The sequence below is a fragment of the Paroedura picta genome, chromosome 7, assembly GCF_049243985.1.
Source record: "Paroedura picta isolate Pp20150507F chromosome 7, Ppicta_v3.0, whole genome shotgun sequence".
NCBI lineage: Eukaryota > Metazoa > Chordata > Lepidosauria > Squamata > Gekkonidae > Paroedura > Paroedura picta.
In genome coordinates, this window is record NC_135375.1 from 77,136,293 (window position 1) to 77,156,511 (window position 20,219).

Below are 20,219 nucleotides of genomic sequence, written 5' to 3' on the forward strand. Positions count from 1 at the left end.
CTCGGCAGAAATCGCTAGAAAGGAAGCGCTATTGCCAAGCTCGTCCCGCCCCTGGCCGTCAAGCAGCCAATGGGCAGCCGTTAGCATGCTCCCAAACAGCCCCTTTCCCTTTAAGAAAGGTTTAAAAAAAAAAAAAAACAGACCCATAGCAACGAATCTAGGTAGATTCGTTGCTACGGAGAGACCCATCCAGCTGCCTAATGTGAGCTGTCGTTTGATTGTATGATCGTTGGCACGCTGCCTCGAGTGATAAAAAAAAAATCCCCCCCCCCTCTCATGGGCCCGATTTTCGGCTGAATTTATGTGTAAAAAATAAAGGGACTTTATTTCAGCAAACGGGCTTTTATGTGGTTTGTGCTTAGTGACTAAAGGTGAAGGACTGAAGCCAGGGAAGCCTCTAAACAGAAAGAGGCTCGCTGGTGCGTTTATCCCCGCTCGCTCGGAGAAAAAAAAATGGCGATCGCTTCGCCGGAAGTTTGGAGGAGAGAGCCAGGGGGAGGGACTTTGAAGAACCAGCAACAATGGTAACGCACAGGTCTTTAGCGCTACTGTTGCAGATTGGTTGCAGGAGTGTATCGCTATCCGGAGGGTGAATCCACTTTTCTGGATTCCCCCGAAAGCGCTACAACGAAGCGCTTTTTGTGGGTCGGTTTCAGGATTGTTGCAGATTGTCTACGACGTCGTGGGTTATGGCAAATTAGTAGCGTTTCCAATTAGCAACCATTGTGCTATTTTGAAGCCGTGCGAAATGGCCCTGAGAGATTCCCCCCCTCCAAGGCTAGTAACATACATCCCCTCCTCTCCAGGGGAACTCAGGTGTGCTCTTTGTGATGTCACATCTCTTGGTCTCCAGTTTCTACCTGGAGGTTAGCCTCCTGTCTCACTCCTAGTATGTTAAGAGATTGCCCTCCCCTGCCATGGCCAGTAACAGGCATCCCCTCCTCTCCTGAGGAACTCAGATCTGGTCTATGTTAGTGGTCCCCAACCTTTTTATCACTCAGGACCAGTCAACGCTTGACAATTTTACTGAGGCCCGGGGGGGGGGTATTCTTTTGCCGAGGGACATCGCTGCTGCCTGAGCCCCTGCTCTACTTGCTTTCCTGCCGGCACCCCTGACTTCATGCTGGCCACTGGGGGGTGCTGCCAAAAGCAGCTGCGCAGTGGCAGGCCGAGGGGGAACCCTAGCCATGGCAGCCATTGGAGAACACCAAAGGTGTGCCAGTGGCAGAGTGGCAGGGCAGCCCCTGAGGCAGCAGCCGGGGAGGAGAACAAGGGGGAGCCATGTTACCATACTGACTGATTAACAGACTTGTCCCAGTCTCTGGACTGGAGGTTGGGGACAGCTGGTCTATATCATGTCATATCAGTTGGTGAGCTATTTGTGATGTCATATCAGCTGGTCTCCAGTTTCTACCTGAAGGTTGGCCTTGTTTCTGAAACCTAGTGTGTTGAGATATCCCCTCCCCCAACTTAGGTGAGTTAGAGCCATACCCTTCTCTTCAGGCAACTCAGGTGAGCTCTTTGTGATGTCATATCAGTTGATCTCCAGTTTCTATCAGAAGGTTGACCTGCCTGCTTGCCTCCTAGTGTGTTGAGAGATTCTCCCCCCTCCAAGGCTAGTAACATACATCCCCTCCTCTCCAGGGGAACTCAGGTGTGCTCTTTGTGATGTCATATCACTTGGTCTCTAGCTTCTACCTGGAGGTTAGCCTCCTGTCTCATTCCTAGTGTGTTGAGAGATCCCCCCCCCCAGGCCAGTAACAGGCATCCCCTCCTCTCCAGGGGAACTCAGGTTTGGTCTATTTCAATGGTTCTTAACCTTTTTATCACTGGGGACCAGTCAGCGCTTGACAATTTTACTGAGCCCGGGGAGCTCAATATTGAACTTAAACTGGTGCTATCTATTTAGTGCAAATGTTCTTAGGGATCTTTAAATGTTATTTCGGTAGAGAAATGATAGGCATGGGATAATTTATGTATCCAATAGGTGGATATTGTATTTTGCTGTATTTCATTATTTTGATGAACTGTATTGCTTGCGTGAACATATTGTGTCACCTCTTGTTTCTCAAGGCTCATAAATGCTATAACTCTATTCCAACATGCATCAACTGCTTCTGATCTGGTGAGCTGGGTTTGATTCTCTGCTTCTCCACATGCAGCCAGCTGGGTGACCTTGGGCTAGTCTGACCGACCAGTCCTGTCATCGCTCTCTCATCACCTATTTCATAGGGGTGTTGTGGGGAGAGGAATGGAAAGCAATTGTAGGTTGCTTTGAGACTCTTTCGGGCAGTGAAAAGCAGAGTATAAAAAAACAACTCTTCTTGTAATGTTTAAAGAAGTTCTAAATCTGTAAGAATTAATAATTCACTGATTTATTTAAGTCACATCATTTGTGATGTTGGCAAAAACTACTGCTGTCTTATGCCAAATGATGTTACTAGAATATCTATAATACATAACAAGTATCACTTTCCATGCTCTGATTTCTCCCCCCAGCTCATGAACCTGATAGAAATAACGACAATAAGCTCAGTGTTATATCTGGATTGTCCAGTAACTTAAATGTTGGTGACTATACAATGCAAATATGCATATACTTACCACTTTGTCACACAGTGATGATGTCTACAGGAACACATGATTGACAGTGAAAGAAAAAACTGCAATACAAAACTTATCAGCAAGCGGCAAGCAATCTAACAGACTTATTCTTTTTATGGCTCGCATATTCAATAGAAAAAGGGTTTGACTCATTCATGTACATTCATGATGTTATATGAGTTTATACAAAAATAATTTTATATCTGAGAAATATGGATTTCAAACTCTGGCCACCAGCAACTAGAACCAGGATTAACCAATTCTAAGGCAAAATACATGGACAAAACTAAAAAGAGACCAAGACAAAGCTATGGAGCCATACCTGAAGCCCCTCACCATGCTGCCACCTGTTGGAATTGTGATCAGCAAATACTTTGGTGAAAGCAACCCTGGAAATTGTTAGGCTGCTAAACAGTACCTGTGTGTTCACTAGTGACACTGGATGGTCACAGCTGGGATTGCAGTGGAAGAATCCTGAGTATATGGCCTGAGCAATCTCTTTGTTGAAGCTGGGCCACTACCCACTTCCTCTTTCTCTGCTCAGATCTCTGGTAGTGAGGAGGAAGCAAATCCTCCATTAAGCTCTCAGCTCTCTCCATCTGTTGATGCATGGGCATGTAGTCCTACCTGCAAAGTCATTCATACGGGCTTGCAATGTGTTTTCTCTGTAATTATTTTTAAGTTTTTATGCAATATTTCAATAAGGAGATTAAAGCAAATTAATGTGGTATATATTCTGTATAAACTTTCTAATAAAGAGTATTCCTTTTAAACCTCAAATTGCTGTGGGTGGACCTGTGCCTAATATATAATAACTGCAAATGCTCTGTTACTCTGCTGCTCTATTTTTTCTGAAGGGACTCAGGACTAAGTCTAGTCTAGACCACCCTCTTGGAACATGTCCCTGCAGGAAAAGGTTCAGTCCAACAGCTGAAAACCAGCAAAGGAGATCATGTGGCATATACTTCAGCCAAGCTGAAGGGGGGGGGGAGTGATGGAACATTTGGATGGTAGGAGTGATGAGGCACTGATCCTAAATGTTCTCACATTGTTAGCTGAGCAGGGCACCATGGTTGCAATTTCTCTCTGTTTACCCCTCCCCTCCCTGTAACCCCAGATGATCATAGACCAGTCCAGGGAGGAGTGAACATAATGCCCTTGCTGCTGCCTCACTCCCCCCCTCCCACAACCAGTCCTAGCAGGCCCTAACTGCCCCAATTGCCCTTGCTAGCTCTGTCTGCTCATGGGGCCACAGGTGAGTCAGGGGCCCAGAATTTCTAACAATTAGGGAAGAAAGTCAGGAATTCCTTTTGCTGTTTTAGCAGAAGCCACATGGAGATTTTCTTGGAGCAAGAGAAGAAGGTGACCAATAAGCAAAGAGGAGCATGCTCTTTTACAATATGTAGCTTGTGGATTTATATTTAGTGTATTATTTATTAATTTATTAAACTGTTTATTCTGCACGTTTCTTACATCATTAAAATATCCATCAGCAATGAGCATTTGAATAACATTAACAATGAAGTGCCAGCCACTGCATGGAAATTGATATGAGATGTTTTGCAGATGGTATTTAACACCTAAGCTTATCGGTAAAATGTCTAATCAAACTGATGGTAAATGTTGGAAATGTCAAGATGCTATTGTATCCTTATTCCATATGTGGTGGAATTGTAAACTGATCTATCATTAACTCCCATCCATTCAAGAAACCCTTCCACGACCGTCAAGAAACCCTATATTTTCACAAAACTCTGGTTGAGAAACCACCATATATTGCCATAGCACTCAATAAATGTTTAACAAATTTTAAAAATGTATAAAATTTAATTAACTCCCATCAATTCAGGAAAACTTCCTAGGGCTGCCAAGAAACCCCAGGGTTTCATGAAACCCTGGTTAAGAAAGTCCATTTTAAAGTAACTGTCTTCATATTGTTTTGGTTATAATGCATGAGGAATGGCACAATGCTTTCCACTAGTGAGAAGGTTTTTGAAAGATTTCCAGAGTAAAGGAAAATTTTAGAAGTAAATGTTTAAAATCTTTGTAAACATTGTTTAATTTTTATCTTGGCAATATTTTCTCTAGAATATCCATTATGGAAAACTGTTTTTATGTTATGCAAAGCCAATGAAGTTTGGTTTCCATCACATTTCTTTCCATGATATATTATCTTGGCAGAATATGGCCTGCACACAGTGGCTAAAGACAGTTGTGCAATCCCATGCACACTTACGAAACATATTTAGGATTGCAGCACGTGCCCTTTTCAAGGTAACGTGGCTCAGGTTTTTCATTACTGTGTTGTTCTTTTGGTTTCTATGAAACTTTGTCACAACTCAACTTTAGCTGGATCATTTATTACATCTACACTTTAAACTGAATTGTCGATGGACTATAAGAACAAATAGGTGTTTTATAGGATAACAACACACTGGTAGCACAAAGAAGCAGGTAAAACTTTTTCAAATGGAGATAAGCATCAGTACAAACAAATATATGTTAATCAAGAAGTTCGTAAAAACATAGAAGCTGATTGTCTTGCAAGTCTAACCTGTGTTTTACCATTCCAGCTGGCATGAATCTTTGTAGTTGCATAAGCCTTACTAATTTACAAGACATCTTTGGCAACATTTGCTATACATAAAATGTTATTTTCAGTCTGAAAAATGGTCACTGTTCCTGTTCTGTATTAATGAAAGCCAAGGGATTTTAGACCTGCTTCAAATGTGTATTTTTTTTTTTAGCAGAGACTGCTGCTAGTTAATTGGAATTACTCTGGATGGGATTGCACTCCCTCTAATAAAGCAGGTTTGTATCTTGGGGGTGCTGCTGGACCCAGGGCTCCTGTTGAAGAACCATGCAGCAATAGAGGCCAGGGGCCTTCCATCAGCTTTGGCTGGTGAGCCAGCTGTAGCTTTTCCTTGGCAAAGAACAGTATTACTGCTGAGGTACTGTTAGCCATATGGGCCAATTTCCTGGTGTGCCAATGCCCAACAAAGAAAACTACCAGTGAGATTTCGGAATCAGAGGAAACTTTATTGCAATAATGGGGATCTTTGCAGCAGAACCTAAGAACTCCTCCCAAGCAATATCAGCATCAAACAGATTGCAATAAACACCTTTTAGACATGGGCAGATATCTATAGCTTCCAGGGCTTAAATTTTGTTTATATCTATATATCTATACATTTGTAATATTATAAAGGACTTCTTTAAGTACTACAGAAGCACATGTGTACCACCCCATATTGAGTCTGCCATGAAAACCCTAGAGGGCGTCACCCCAAGGGTCAGACATGACCCGGTGCTTGCACAGGGGATACCTTTTTACAGGTATCTTTAGGGTTTTAGGGTGCCCCTCACCATCTGAGGCAAGATGGGTGGCAACTCAAGAAAGGGCCTTTTTTGTTGTGCCTTTCCTCTGTTAATGCCTTCCATCAGACCCTCCTGTTTTCTTGGGGATCCTATATTGAATGGAAAGGCAGCATAACAATGTTTTAAATATTATAATATTTTGTATTTCTTCAAATGAAGATATGAGAAATCAAATATATAAACTGATACAGGTTTTATTTTTAGTCGATCATTAAAAAAAACACATCTGTTTTTGAGTTAGTTTCTGCTAATAAGCAACCTATAATCATTACCAGCACTGTGAATACTGCCCTGGCTCCAAACTTGGTGAATATTACTGCTGACTTTGTTTATCTTAGCCTCTACATCAAAATCATATCAAGAGGTAAGTCTCCTCTCTCCCTAACCCTTCCTGTAACACTTAATTGTTCCTGCTCCACCCCAAGGACCTCCGTTTCCTCCCTCAGCCAATTGGATAAGCCTGTGATGGTCAGGCTAGTCATGAGCCCCCCATTCATAGATCTCATCATTGACTAGCATATATTCTAGCAACCCACACTATTCCTGTCATCTGTAGTTATGATGTAACCAGTCAGAAGAACTAGGCTTAAATGGAAATAACCTAAATGTGTGCACAATGGAAACAGGCAAAAAAGGCTTCTTTCTGTGCCAGTTTGAAGACAGCCCCCATATATCCTACTCTGCTTCAGAAGGCAATTAGCTAATCCCACAGTATTCAGAAGTGTGGAGGGGACGCAGCTGTGCCTTCAGAAAGGTCAGCATCACAATACCACCTGAGCAAATGCCAGGAAATACCTACCTACCTATTTATGGCCCCACCCACTCATTGGTCTGTCTACTATATACTGATGACTCCCAAATCATATTGAATATCTGAGAGGATTCAATACTCATCAGGTTTTTAACCTGTTTTAACTAGTTACTGTTTATCTAAATTAATTTTAAATCTAATTTTACTGCTGATATTGTATATTTTATATTTGTGTATAATGCCCTGAGCTAGCTTGCTGGGAGGGTGGTCTAAACATTTATAATAAACATAAACAAGTTAGAGGGCAATGTAATGTCACTTCCAGGTGATGCTCTAGACTGCCTCCCCTAATTTCAATGGTCTTTGCCATACAGGTTAGGGAAAATTCAACCATGAAGAAGCCACTTTTCCCTCCTCTGTTCCTCAGAATCAAGAAATTGGAGCTGGTGGCTGGTAATTTGTGCCCTAGATGGGTAAATGGGAGGTGTTTAGAGAGGCACTGTCAGTTTAAACAGTTTCTGTAGTTCCTCTTCAAGATGGATGGGTCACATAAGGCCCAAAATGGCCTTACCATAGTGCAATGGATGCCTTGTACTGATCTCAAGATTAGGAAATGCATTTCTATGATTTACTTAGCAATACTTTAATGTTCTTGTTCATATGCCTAACTTTGTGAGATTCTATCTTAATTATTCAGGTTTTTTTTTAAGGAGGACCCCAGCATCACATAAAAAATATTATTTTCCTGGGATCCTTGGAGGGTAGCCAGATACATTTCATTTGTAATGCAATGTAATCATAGCATGAAGCAGGGCCTAATGTAGCCAATTATCATTTCTGAGGAAAACAAAACAAAACAAGCAAGGAATTAATTATGTTTTGGTAACTTTTTGAAATCAAAGTGAGAATGGAGTATAACGTGTCAACTGTTGTTACTGGTATTTGTTTATTTCCGTTTAGGTTGACAAGACTTTTTCAGTGTCTTAGGACCCTATTGAGAAGGCTGAACAATATGTCCTTCTCAAAGCTGCATGGCCATCGGATAGTGGGAATTCCACATTAAGTTCAAATCATGTTTTACTTTGGACATATAATTGGTTCCCTAAGGCAAAAGAAACTCATGAAAAGCATAAACCTAACTACCAAGACATTCAGCTTTGCCCCTAAGTGTAATCTCTATAAACACAATATTTCATGTGCTTGAATTTAAATGCTAAAACTTTAAACCCTCTTTGAGCACCCAACTGTGTCTGCCTTCACTCTTAAACAACAATGCAAAATCATTACCAAGTCCACGCGAAATACGTTTTCCTCTTGTCCTGCATAAAAATCTACAAGTATGTGCACACATTACAAATTGAATTACCTTCTATCCATCAGAATGAAAAGAGACCATTAACTTGTCCAACTACAGCAGCCTTTATGATGCAACCAGGTCTGGCTGTAAGAGATTATAGGAATCCAAAGACCTGGATAAGATTTATTTGGCAATACTGTTTTTATTGCCTGTTGAACATGAATTTGTGTAAAGCTGGACAAACATAACATTTTGTGTAAATGGTATATGCCTGTTTTATGTAAACCTGCCCCTGCCTATTTCTTGGGAACCAATCCCAGGGAAATACTGGTATTCTGGTATTACTCTAATAGTCTTAAACAGGCTAGAAAGACAAACAGCCAAAGCATAGAAAGTGACATTCTACTTCTTCAAACCATGTAAAATTCCTATAAATAATGGTTGGAATTCAAGCATAAATGATACTCCTTGGAATTCAAGCAGAGAAAGGTGCATCAGTGGAATTTTAAAACAAGCTTGCCTCAGCATGTGAATTCCATCATCAATGTTTTAACAATTTTTTCCCTTATGCTTCCTGTATATGTATGCATTGATGGGTTCCTTTAACTATATAATGCACAAGGCTTGTGGTTGGAAAAGTGGTTTGTCAACTCACACTCAGAAGAGGCAGCAGAGAAGGAAGGGTAAAAGGGAGACGATACATACACATACTCACACACATGTATATGGTCAAAGGGAAGCAGAAGAAAATTGGGAGAAAAAGAGAGAGATAAGAAACCATAATGATAATATACAACTGGCAATATGAGTAGAATAAAAGTCAATGAAGGCTGGGCAGAAGGGATTGTGTCCATGGTTGGCTCTTGTGGCCCTTTCTTGTATGCCCAGGGAAATGACGTTTGTGACTTTGGGGTTGGGAGATGAATTTCTTCCAGGCAAGAATGGCCATGGATTCTAGCTTTTAGCAGGGGGGGGCATCATCTGGGCATGGAATTGGGGTCACCGTGGGTGGTCAGGTAGTTGTGAATTTCTTGCAGTCTGTGGTGGGTTGGACTAGATGATCCTGGAGGTCCCTTCGAACTCTATGATTAAATATGATAACATCTTTGGGGTGTGTTGCATAAATTACTTTTTTCAGTGTCTAGTTTCCAACTGTAACATGGATCAGCTTGATATGGTATGCTGATATTGATCAAGGTATCAAAGTATTCTAACAATAAGTACAACTGACCTGACAAAGTACAGGTTCCAATGCAGTGGGATAGGTTTATATTTAGGAATCACTTGGCAACCACCACATTAAATGATGAACAATAAAGAATGAAACATTCAAGAGAGAATATTCATGTAATCACATTTCAGATATAGCATAAGTCAGAACACCAATCTAGCTGAGAATCACTAGGTAAAGAGAAATCACTTCATTAAAATCACTATTTTTCCACACCTTCAATTTACTCCTAATTTTCTTGGCAGTTGATCCACAAGCATTGGCATTGGTGTGGGCATGGTTCTTCTGCACATATGCCCTCTCTGTGCATTTTTAAAGCTGTGGAGTTATTTTTTTCTTCCTCACATACCTTAAATAATGAGTATTTTCAAAGGAGGGTGCTGTCAGTGGCATCCCTGATGGTGTCACAGCACCCCCACTTCCATTTTTAAGGCCCTAAAAGATCGATATATTGATGTAATGTTGTAATGAGAGATTAAGCAGATTCTCTAAATTCCCGGCTTTCCTTTTTTAAAAAAAGTCTCTATCCCATATCCACATGATATAAGGGAAAAGTCATATATTTAGGAGGGAAGAGGAGAGATGCTTACTTTTTAAAAGTTCAGAGAACCTGCTTAAATTACCATTACAACATTACATTGATATTGTATGGTCTTGAAAACACTGAAGATACTCATCTTTTTTAAAGGGGGAGGGGTTGATGCTGATGTCCAATTGCTGGAAGAGAACTGGAGGTTGAGAGTAGGGACAAGAGAACCACCAGAAATATGCATGGGAAAATCCAACTCAAAATTGGTTTCTAGGAAAGAATAACTAAAGTGTTTGTGTGTATGTGGGGAGAGGGGTTAGAACAAATCCTAAGTGAAAACTAAAAGTACAAAAATGCTTGCAGAAATTAGGGGATAAACCAAAGCAGTATGGGGCCAGAACCAATGGGGGGTAAAACATACAGAAAAGCCCTCTGTTTGGCAGTTGAAGCAGATCTGCTTTTCTGTGCTATCCATCCCATAGTTTGATACCATTATATCTAATCACTACATATCAGTTCTGCTAGGTTAAAGCTTACCTGGCTTTATGGTAGCAAGCAGATGGCAAATGAATCTTCATGATTCCCATCTACATCTTAATATATTCAGTTGTGCTTTGTTCCTATACTGCATTGGGTAATATTTGGAAGCAGTTTTATTAGAGAATCAAAATATGACAGGGAGCATTTTATTAGAATCCTAGAACTCTCAATATTTAGAAAAGTTTTGACACTGACTACCCTTTCTGTGTGCCTGTAATCAACATATGGGACTTCTTTTGACTAGACAAATTATATCTGTGCATGGGAAATTTCACCCAGATTGAGCACATATTAATCATTTTTAATAACTAGAAAAAGTCCAATGGCATCGTTAGCAGACTTACATCTTTCTAAGCTCACTGACTTAAACGAATTTTAGAAAGCTTGTGACTCTGCACAGAGTGGCACTAATAGTCAGAGAAAGATTATTCTCATATGACTTTTCTTTACATTTGCCATGAATGCCTCAAAATTGATACATTTACATAATAGGCTTTAGATTCTAGATATGTAACTGCTGTTTATTGGTATGCTTCAAACTCAGAATTGTGGTTCTTCATAGAAATGTTTCAAGCCCTAAAAACTGGGTCACTCATATATTCATATATCTTTTTTCTCAACTCCACTTATATAGCAAATCTTTCAAGCAAGGGTTCGACAAACTTCAACAAAACATCCAGACACGATGCTTGCTAGGAAGCAAGGACCTCAGTCCTTAAACGTATCCTTTTTTAAAAGTCTTTGTCATTATTATCTGTAGTAGCCTGGACAGAGGGGCCTTTTTCTTTATTCCCTTCTTGGCAAGAAGAACCACAGTGTTTGATCCCTGAATCCCCATTCATGTCAAAATGCTACTAATATGACAGAAGATTCAATGTCTTTTGCTTGGAACATGAAGAAACAACAGGTGTATCAAATATACCTTTGGAGAAGGCCAGCTAATATCAATGAGACCATCCAAAGCAGCAGCTTCTTTCTGTCCTAATACCACATTAATGCTGCTTCCAGGTTAATCTCCACATCACACCCAGTTTTAGATTTTTAGCAGAGATTATTATATTTGCCATATTTTATTAATTAATTAAAATGAGTAAATGTGGCACATTTTCAAGGAAGAGCTTCTACTTTTGCTGGAATTGTGCCACTGCATCATAATCAATAATTTTAGCATATTTACATTAAAAGTTTGGGATTTCTGCTGATATCAAAGTGTTAAATTTTTAACATATTGTTAATTAGTGTGATTTCTAATTTGAAAGAGAGAGGGCAAATGGCTTAATAATATAAGAAGAATTTAGAAGGGAAATATTTTATGAAAACATTTATTTACTTTATCTTACAACCCAGCTTAAGGTAATGTATGGCCCCCCCATCAAGTAACAAAGGATTAAAACATAAAACAGTATGTCTTTGTCTCTAAAAGAGTCCTACCTGTCTATTAACTACTGAAAGCCTGCCTCAGAAGGACAGCCTTCCATTTTAATAGAAAACAATAGTCTGTAAGGAACCTACAAGGGAAATACAGCGCCATCTACTGGCGACCTCCAGCGCCATCTACTGGCCTCCAGAATAATAATTCAAGATTATCAGGATCATTCTGCTGGACTAGCAAAACAGCTGCCTCCTGGAGTTACCATTGGAAGCAGGCAACCGACTAAAGTGGAAATTGGACTCAGCACCTGCACGAATCAGCTCATTAGGGGGCTGAGGGGGAGGGGCAACATAAGGATAAGAATACGGGGATACTCAAGGCCATCTACGGGGAATTAGATAAGTTAAGGTACCCTAGCAGGGATCTATTGGAACCAGTGGTGGGCAAGGTCGTGAGAACCCCCTCGAGGCGGGATCTGACTAGGCCCTAGCCTGCTGGTGAAATAGGACTGCTGGCTTGCAGAGATAAGGTTAGGGAGGGAGGTTAGGGTGGGTTTAGTGGGTGGAATTGGGTTGGGGGGGCTAGGGTGGGATATTTCAGTGCGACCTAGGAGTATTAGTGCTAGGGTTCTAGGGCAGCGAGTTAGCTGAGGGTTTGTTCCCCTGGGAGTATGATTGGAGGGGTACCGCCACGAGGGGGGCCCAAGTTGGGGCCGAGATCTCGTCCATAATGGGTCGAGGGTGATATGGCTGGGGGAGGAGGTTAGACAAGAGAAGGTCAGAGAGCACTTGTGTTAGTCCTTGGGCCAAGCCGTGGTTACACGGCAGACGCCCGAGGCGTGCTCACTGCCCTTCTAACCTCCGTCCCATCTCCAGATATACGGGGGAGGAGGCAAGGGTAGACCCGGTCTTGGTCCTGTGCAATGCAAGGTCAATCAACAACAAGGCCTCGACTCTGCAACAATTTTTCATGGAGTCTGGGTGCGTGACTGAGACCTGGGCAAGGGGTGGCGAAACGGTCACCTTAAGGGAACTTGCCCCCCCAGGGTTTGCGGTCCTGCACCAATCCCGGGTCCATAGGAGGGGAGGGGGGGTGGCAATCTTGGTCCGGGAGGATTTCTCCTACAGGGCTCTCCCGGCCCCAGACATCAGAGGAGTGGAGTGCGTCGGTATTGGGTTGGACTCGGTCGAGAGCTTGGCCATCTGGTTGGTATACCGTCTACCCAATGCCCAACCAGATGTCCTGCCGAGCCTGCTGGAGGCAGCAGCCGCCTGGGCCTTGCAGTACCCCAGGCTTATAATCGTGGGGGACTTCAATGTCTATGCGGACGCGCTGCCCCCAAGACTTGGCTCGGACCTAGTGTCAGCCATGGCGACGCTGGGGCTCTTGCAATTTGTTGCTGGGCCCACCCATCAGGCCGGCCACACCCTCGACCTGATCTTTGGGGTAGGGATAGAGGTGGTTCTGGATACAGCTTTGGCCGTACCATGGTCAGACCATTATGCCCTGCGGGCTCGGATCAAGACCCCACCCCCTCCCCAGTTGGGCGGCAGGCGCATTTTTGCCCGCCCAAGGAGACTCATGGATCCAATTGGTTTCCAGAATGCTCTGCGGGACCCGAAACCTCACGGCATCTCGTTAGTGGCCATGGTGGAGGACTGGCAGTCCCGCCTGTCGGCTGCCATAGACGAGATTGCTCCTAGACGTCTTCTCTGCCCTCGACTCAAACGGGCACCCTGGTATACTGGGGAGCTCCGGGAGAAGAAGAGGGAATTGAGACGACTAGAGCGAGTGTGGCGGAAGGCCCGTGACGAGGCTACAAGAACATCTCATCGCACGTTTATGAGGGCGTATGAGATGGCACTGAAAGCGGCTAAACGTGACTTTTTTGCCGCGGAAATTGCATCCGCTAGCTCTCGCCCAGCTCAACTATTTAGGGTTGTTAGATCTCTTACCGCCCTGGAAGATGGGCGCCAAAATAGTAGGAATTTGACCATCAGCTGTGAGGCATTTGCGAGCCATTTCGCGGATAAAGTCTTGTCGCTCCGCCACTCCCTTCCAGCTACAGTTAATACAGTTAATGAACTAGAGGCCTGTTGGCCGCCTTTGGAGGTAACATTTGATGGCTTCAGGCGGCTCTCTTTATCCAAAGTGGATGGGTTGCTGGGGAGGATGAGGGCAACCACCTGCCCCCTTTATCCCTGTCCGTCTTGGCTCCTTAAGGGGAGGGATGGACGGATAGGTGAGCAGCTCAGGGATATTGTTAACTGCTCTCTCCAGTTGGGGGAGTTTCCTGAGGTGCTGAAGGAGGCGATGGTGTGCCCTCTTCTCAAGAAGCCATCCCTGGACCCACATGATCCTGCAAGCTACCGCCCAGTAGCGCATTTAGCATTCCTGGGTAAGGTGGTGGAAAGGGCTGCGGCGGACCAGCTCCTAGCGTTCCTGGAAGATACTTCGGCACTCGATCCATACCAGTCTGGTTTCCGCCCTGGTCATGGGGTGGAGACTGTGTTGGTCTCCTTGTTGGATGACCTCAGTCGCCAGCTTGACCGAGGTGGCTCTGCTGTGCTAGTTCTTTTAGATCTGTCGGCCGCGTTTGACGTGGTCAATCACGAGCTGCTAGCAAGCTGCCTTGCCGGTACGGGGATAAGGGGTACAGCGTTACGCTGGATACGCTCCTTCCTCCAAAACCGGACACAGAGGGTAGCCGTGGGAGAGGAAGTATCGGGCCCTTACCGGCTCCCTTGTGGGGTCCCACAGGGCTCGGTGCTCTCTCCTACATTATTTAACATCTTTATGCACCCTCTGGCTCAACTGGTACCGAGCTATGGGCTGGGTTGCCACCAGTACGCTGATGACACCCAGCTCTTTCTCTTCATGGATGGCTACCCGGACTCCCCCCCAGATCCATTTGCCAGATGTTTGGAAGCCATAGCTGGATGGCTCGAGCAGAGTTGCCTGAAACTCAACCCCTCCAAGATGGAGGTTCTGTGGTTGGGCCGTAGGGGGGCAGATCAGGAAGCGCGCTTACCCTTTCTGGCCGGGACGCAACTTAATATTGCATCTCAGGCCAGGAATTTAGGGGTGACCATTGATGCCTCACTAACACTCGAGGCACAGGTTAAACAGGTAGCTAGCCGGGCATTTTTCCATCTTTGCCAGGCTCGGCTACTAGCACCCTATCTGTCCTCCGAACACCTGGCCACAGTGATCCATGCGACGGTCACCTCTAGACTACATTTCTGTAACTCGCTCTACACTGGCCTGCCTCTGGGCTTGATCCGGAAACTGCAACTTGTCCAAAATGTGGCTGCTAGAGTCCTCACAGCTACACCATGGAGGGCTCACATCCAGCCAGTTCTGAGGCAGCGGCATTGGTTACCGGTCGCCTTCCGGATCAGGTTCAAAGTTTTGGTTTTGACCTTCAAGGCCATCTGTGGTCTAGGCCCAGCATATATGAGGGACTGCCTTTTGCCCTATATCCCCCGCAGGGCTTTACGCTCTGCGGGGGTTAACCTACTGGTCGTTCCCGGCCCCAAGGAAGCCCGCCTGGCCTCGACTAGGGCCAGGGCCTTTTCGGTCCTGGCCCCAACCTGGTGGAATGAGCTCCCGGAAGAGCTGAGGGCCCTGCGGGAATTACCAGCATTCCGCAGGGCCTGTAAGATGGAACTCTTCCGCCAGGCTTATAACTGAGGCCGGGCGGAAAGAAGATCATCCCACCCTCACAAACTGGCGGTAGAGAGCGTCACCCCCCTCCATAGTTGAGGATGCGGAGAGCAAATGAGTAGATTACGCCATCGCTGTTGCCATTACTGTAAATTATCGGTTTTTATTGTCATTTTATGGTTTATGGGGACGGGATTATGTAAACCACCTCGAGCCTTCGGGGGGAGGCGGGGTATAAATATAATAATAATAATAATAATCATCATTGGTGAACTTACCAATAAGAATGCTGCTGAAAAATTATCCTTCTAGCATTTCTGGGCTCACTGTTTCTGCGTGAATGTATGACCTGCTAGAAGCAGAAAATATACCTGAATGGTTCTCAGCTATACCTAGTTATACCAGGCCTCTGTAAAAACGTCTACAGAGATGTCTATGTCTTGGCAAATGCCAGTGACAAAATGAGAGGCCTTTATGTCTGCTGCAGTCTGTATTGCACATAGTAGACCCTCTCTGCTTGCCCTCAACTGTGTGAAGCAGTGATGGTTTCTGTACATGAGTATCACAAGAGCTTACTTGTTGGGCAGGTGATATAATTAACCTGAGAACCAGTCCTGAAAGAGAGTTTCCAGTCACCACAATTAGCACTAGAGAAGACATTGGACATACTGCTGCTGGAAGCTGATCTCAGGTTAGTGATTCAGCAGCAGGGGAAAAACTGGTGAGCACAGAGCCACGGGAAGAAGGATGGAAACACAACCCTAAATGCCACTTAATCAGTATCTTGGCTGTATGTCAGGTAGGCAGAACATAGCATAGTAGCGCTACTCCTTGCATGTCTTTCTGTACAATTGGAGATAATTTGCATGAGGATAAAGTCATGCAAAAAGGAAGAAAACACTGAAAATAAATGAAACTCAATGAGCAAGGAGAATTTCCCTTCTTTAAATGCATAAAAAGATGAACCAAACGGATAATAATTCTAAAATGAAACATTTCTGTGAAGCTTGGAGAATGATTGAATAACCCTGGGAAACTGACACAGTCCCTTGCTCTTGAAGTGGTTCTACATGGTTTTTGAATCACCCATAATACTAGCAATATTGTCGGGAGATAATAATCATGACAATGAATACCAGATGGGTAGGCAGGCAGGACATGGCAGAATGTGAAGCAAAAAGAAACACAGATGGAAGCCAAAGCAGAAAAATGATCTAACTAGCAGAACTGAAACAAGCAGAATCATAAAGGAGTGAAGAGCAAGAGGATTCAATAGTCCAACTGAGTGGATGAGCTAATGCTTTCCCTATGAGGCCTTGCCTGGTGCTTCATGAGTAAACTGCTTGCCAGGCTGCAGCTTCTTCTTCCTTCCTGCTGCAGGAGCTAATCTTTGGCCCAAGGCTCCCATGTCTGGATATAGCTGGAACAACTATTGTTAAATTCCTTTGAAGTGCATCAGTGCGACATGCACAGGTTAGTCCAAATGGAAACATGTCATCCTTTGTAGTAACAAAGTTTCAAGAATGCCTTAATGCAGAGATCTCCAGTGTCTATTGATGCCTGCCAATAGTTACCTAACCCCCTATTTGCGTATTTAATGGATAATATTTTTCTCCAAGCAAAGAGCCAGTCTTGTCTTTCATCCAACTTACTAAGGTAGGAGGTGCTTTAGAAGTAGTTGAGAGGCTAAATAAGACTGTGGTATCAGAAATGTTGTGTGCAGGAAGAAAATACAGTAAGTCATTGCTGAAATGTGATGAAGGAAATCCAAGGATATGATCAATGATAATCATTCAATTCTTGGTGAAATCCTGCATTGTGTCTCACATATGTTTTTCACCATACAAAATCTATGTAAACACACTCCAGGGTGTATGAATATTGATAGAATCAATGGACTCACGTTTGTATGTTCCACTGCCTTGCTCTGGTACTTTTGATTGCAGGAGTACTCAGAATACATGAAACTGCAGACACAGCTAAACATGATTTGTCGATGGATAGATTTGGATGAGGTCATAAGATTTACTTATCCATTTATGTAGAAAATTTCTATGCTTCCTCTCTGGAGAACCTACTTGTGAGAGAAAAAACCCATAAAAGTTGTTATTTAAAACTCAGCATTAAATATCCAGCCAGGGCATACAAAATATAAAACATTGAGCTGCTGAAAATCACAGCCCTGACTTATTGGGACTGCAGGTTGATGCCGTGGACGAGCAGGTGGCAAAAGGACACAGCTGGCGATGCACACATGGGCACACTGAAGTGACACAATGCAAAAGTGTCATGCCGTTGGGGTGGGGTAGTAAGGAATGGGCTTAGAAAGCTTGTCACATGTGTGGCCCAGCCTTATTCACCCAGCCTTGCTGCCAAGACAGCATTTTAAATGTTATAATTTGGTGTAGATAGTGAATGGTGTATATAACTTGAGAGCCAGATGGTGTAGTGGTTAGGAGTGTGGACTTCTAATCTGGCAAGCCGGGTTTGATTCTGCGCTCCCCCACATGCAGCCAGCTGGGTGACCTTGGGCTCCCCGACAGCACTGATAAAGCTGTTCTGACTGAGCAGTGATATCAGGGCTCTCTCAGCCTCACCCACCTCACAGGGTGTCTGTTGTGGGTAGAGGAAAGGGAAGGTAATTGTAAGCTGCTTTGAGGCCCCTTCTGGTAGAGAAAAGCGGCATATAAGAACCACTCTTCTTCTTCTAAAATTATCAATGCCTTTGTTTGATTCAAAAGTTAAATACAGATCCATCCAGTAATGGGGATAGAGTTGCAAACTGAATCACCAAAAAGGTATCCAGTTGGGAAAAGAGGAAAGGTCTGTGATAAGCAAACATAAGGTTTTATTATCTGGCCTTAGCAACCACACAGAGGCATCTGTATTAGCAAGGAGAAGCAGAAATAATATATATTTCTACAGAAAGGAAACTCAGAAATAAATATTGTCATGTAATTAAGGAGCAGCAACAAATTTGGATGCTCAGTTCAGTTTACCAATAGTATGTCATGATGATATACTGTGTCACGTAATGCCATCCGAGGCAAAGCTAAGTCCTCTAAGTCCACTTGAATCAATGGGCTCCGAAGCTTAGAAATCTGTTTCGGATTGCATTGATGTTAACTACAGAAAAAGTTTGCAATCTTTATCCCATATTTATTTGCTTGTTTGCTTCTTTTTAATTTTGACAGCTTCATCCATTATAGTGCATACCATATTTGTGAAAACACCAATATAACTCAAGTTTATTTCTCTAATCAGACCAGTGTCTGAAAGATCCATAGCTTTTGATTTTGAACTTTCACTTTAGTTTCACTTCAAAAAAGGAAAGGTTCCAGGAAGATAATTATCAGCTCTTTCACTATTAGTTTGTTCCTTGATTGTGTGTGTATTTATGTGTTTATTTCACTTTATGTGAATGATGGGGGGGGGGGGAATGGAAAGTCAGAAAGTGTTCTACCACTTTAATACCACGTTGCATGAACAGTAGTCCCCCAATCTGGACAATACTACGGAGACTGTGGATTGCTGGGACTGCCTCATAATTAATTTTTAATTTGATTCATTAAACCAAAGCAATCATTTGGACAAAATGATTCTCAAATCTGCTGAGTTTGAGTCCTTTTGGAATTCTTTAATTTTCAAGGAGGCCTCCTTCATTGCCTCCTGGATTCTGTTGAATGATTTTTTTTATTCTAGTACTAGTATCAAAGCTGGCTTTAAAAGAGGCAGCAGGTTGGAGGGGCTCCCCATAGCACAGCAGCCTCCCAATCTCCTACTTGATAGTGGGCAAGAGAACTGGGAGTGGGGTGACCTAGCCACTGGGGCTGAGCTGCCATAGTGGGCATGGGGCTTGCAGCAGATCCCAGCTGCCCAGCCTCTCTTCTCCTTGGTGGGAAAAGGCCTGGGAGTGGGGTGGCTCAGCCATAGGGAATGAGCCACCATAGTTGGCATGGCCCCCATGGTGGTGCATGGCCAGCAGCCTCTCCAGTGGCCAGGAGGCCTAGGAGTGCAGTGTCTCAAACATGGGGGCGGGGCTACCAGTGCCAGCATGGCTGGCCACTTCCCTAGCTTACCTTCTTCCAGCTGGAAGGGGCATTGAAGAGGAGGAGGAGGAGGAGGAGGAGGAGGAGGAGAAGGACAGGGGCAGGGCAGAGTCATGATTGGCCCTCTGTGGGGGAGTGCCAAATCAGGTAGTAGGTGCATTGCCTGCACACAAACCGAACATTATCTTGGCTAAATATGACGTTTGTTGTGTGTTTGCCTGGAGCTATTTTTTAAAAAGACAATGAGTATATGTCATCTTTTTTCAATTATCAGTGCAAAGAAATATTTCCTGGGAGTAAGCCCTATTGATCTCCTAATGATTGTGTACAACTGTGTTAATATGTTAGAACTGTGCCAAATGCTGCATGCTGTGTCATGCTGCTCTATCCGTATGAAGATGGATAGACCATGGTAATTGCCACAATAGTATGGAGCATGCATACAGAGACTCTGTTCTTTTTCATTTGTAGGCATATGTATCCTATCATGTTGATGCTGCACAAAGATAGGCATTTCTTTTCCCCTAAGATCCAAACACTGCTATGCTGGCAGAATAAGAAGGATGTATAAAAAGTGTGTGTATGTTTTTTTACTGCTATTCAGGTTGTTGTGTTGTATATCCTTTAGTTTTAACCTTTTTCATGTCTAACTTTGAGATGGTACAATGGTGATGTGTATGTAGTTGATGGCTGGCTTGAAACCTATGCACTGATTTCCTTTCATTGGTAAATCTCAATGCTGAGTTCAAGGTTAATTTGGAAAATTAGATGCTGCATATTTTTAATGTATTATGTGTTCCTT

General features: G+C 43.5%; 2 long non-coding RNA genes across 2 annotated transcripts in view; one reads left to right on the forward strand and one right to left on the reverse strand.

Moving 5' to 3' along the window:
* The window catches only part of LOC143841923 (uncharacterized), a 123,192-nt gene that overhangs the window by 75,250 nt on the left and 27,723 nt on the right, over positions 1 to 20,219 (reverse strand). The window contains exon 2 of the long non-coding RNA XR_013232949.1: positions 17,272 to 17,442. This is a non-coding gene — a long non-coding RNA (uncharacterized LOC143841923). The remainder of the gene's footprint in view (positions 1 to 17,271; positions 17,443 to 20,219) is intronic.
* LOC143841830 (uncharacterized) lies at positions 1,428 to 11,025 on the forward strand. Its single transcript, XR_013232877.1, has 3 exons — positions 1,428 to 1,512; positions 5,352 to 5,415; positions 10,965 to 11,025. It is a non-coding gene; the product is annotated as an uncharacterized LOC143841830 (long non-coding RNA).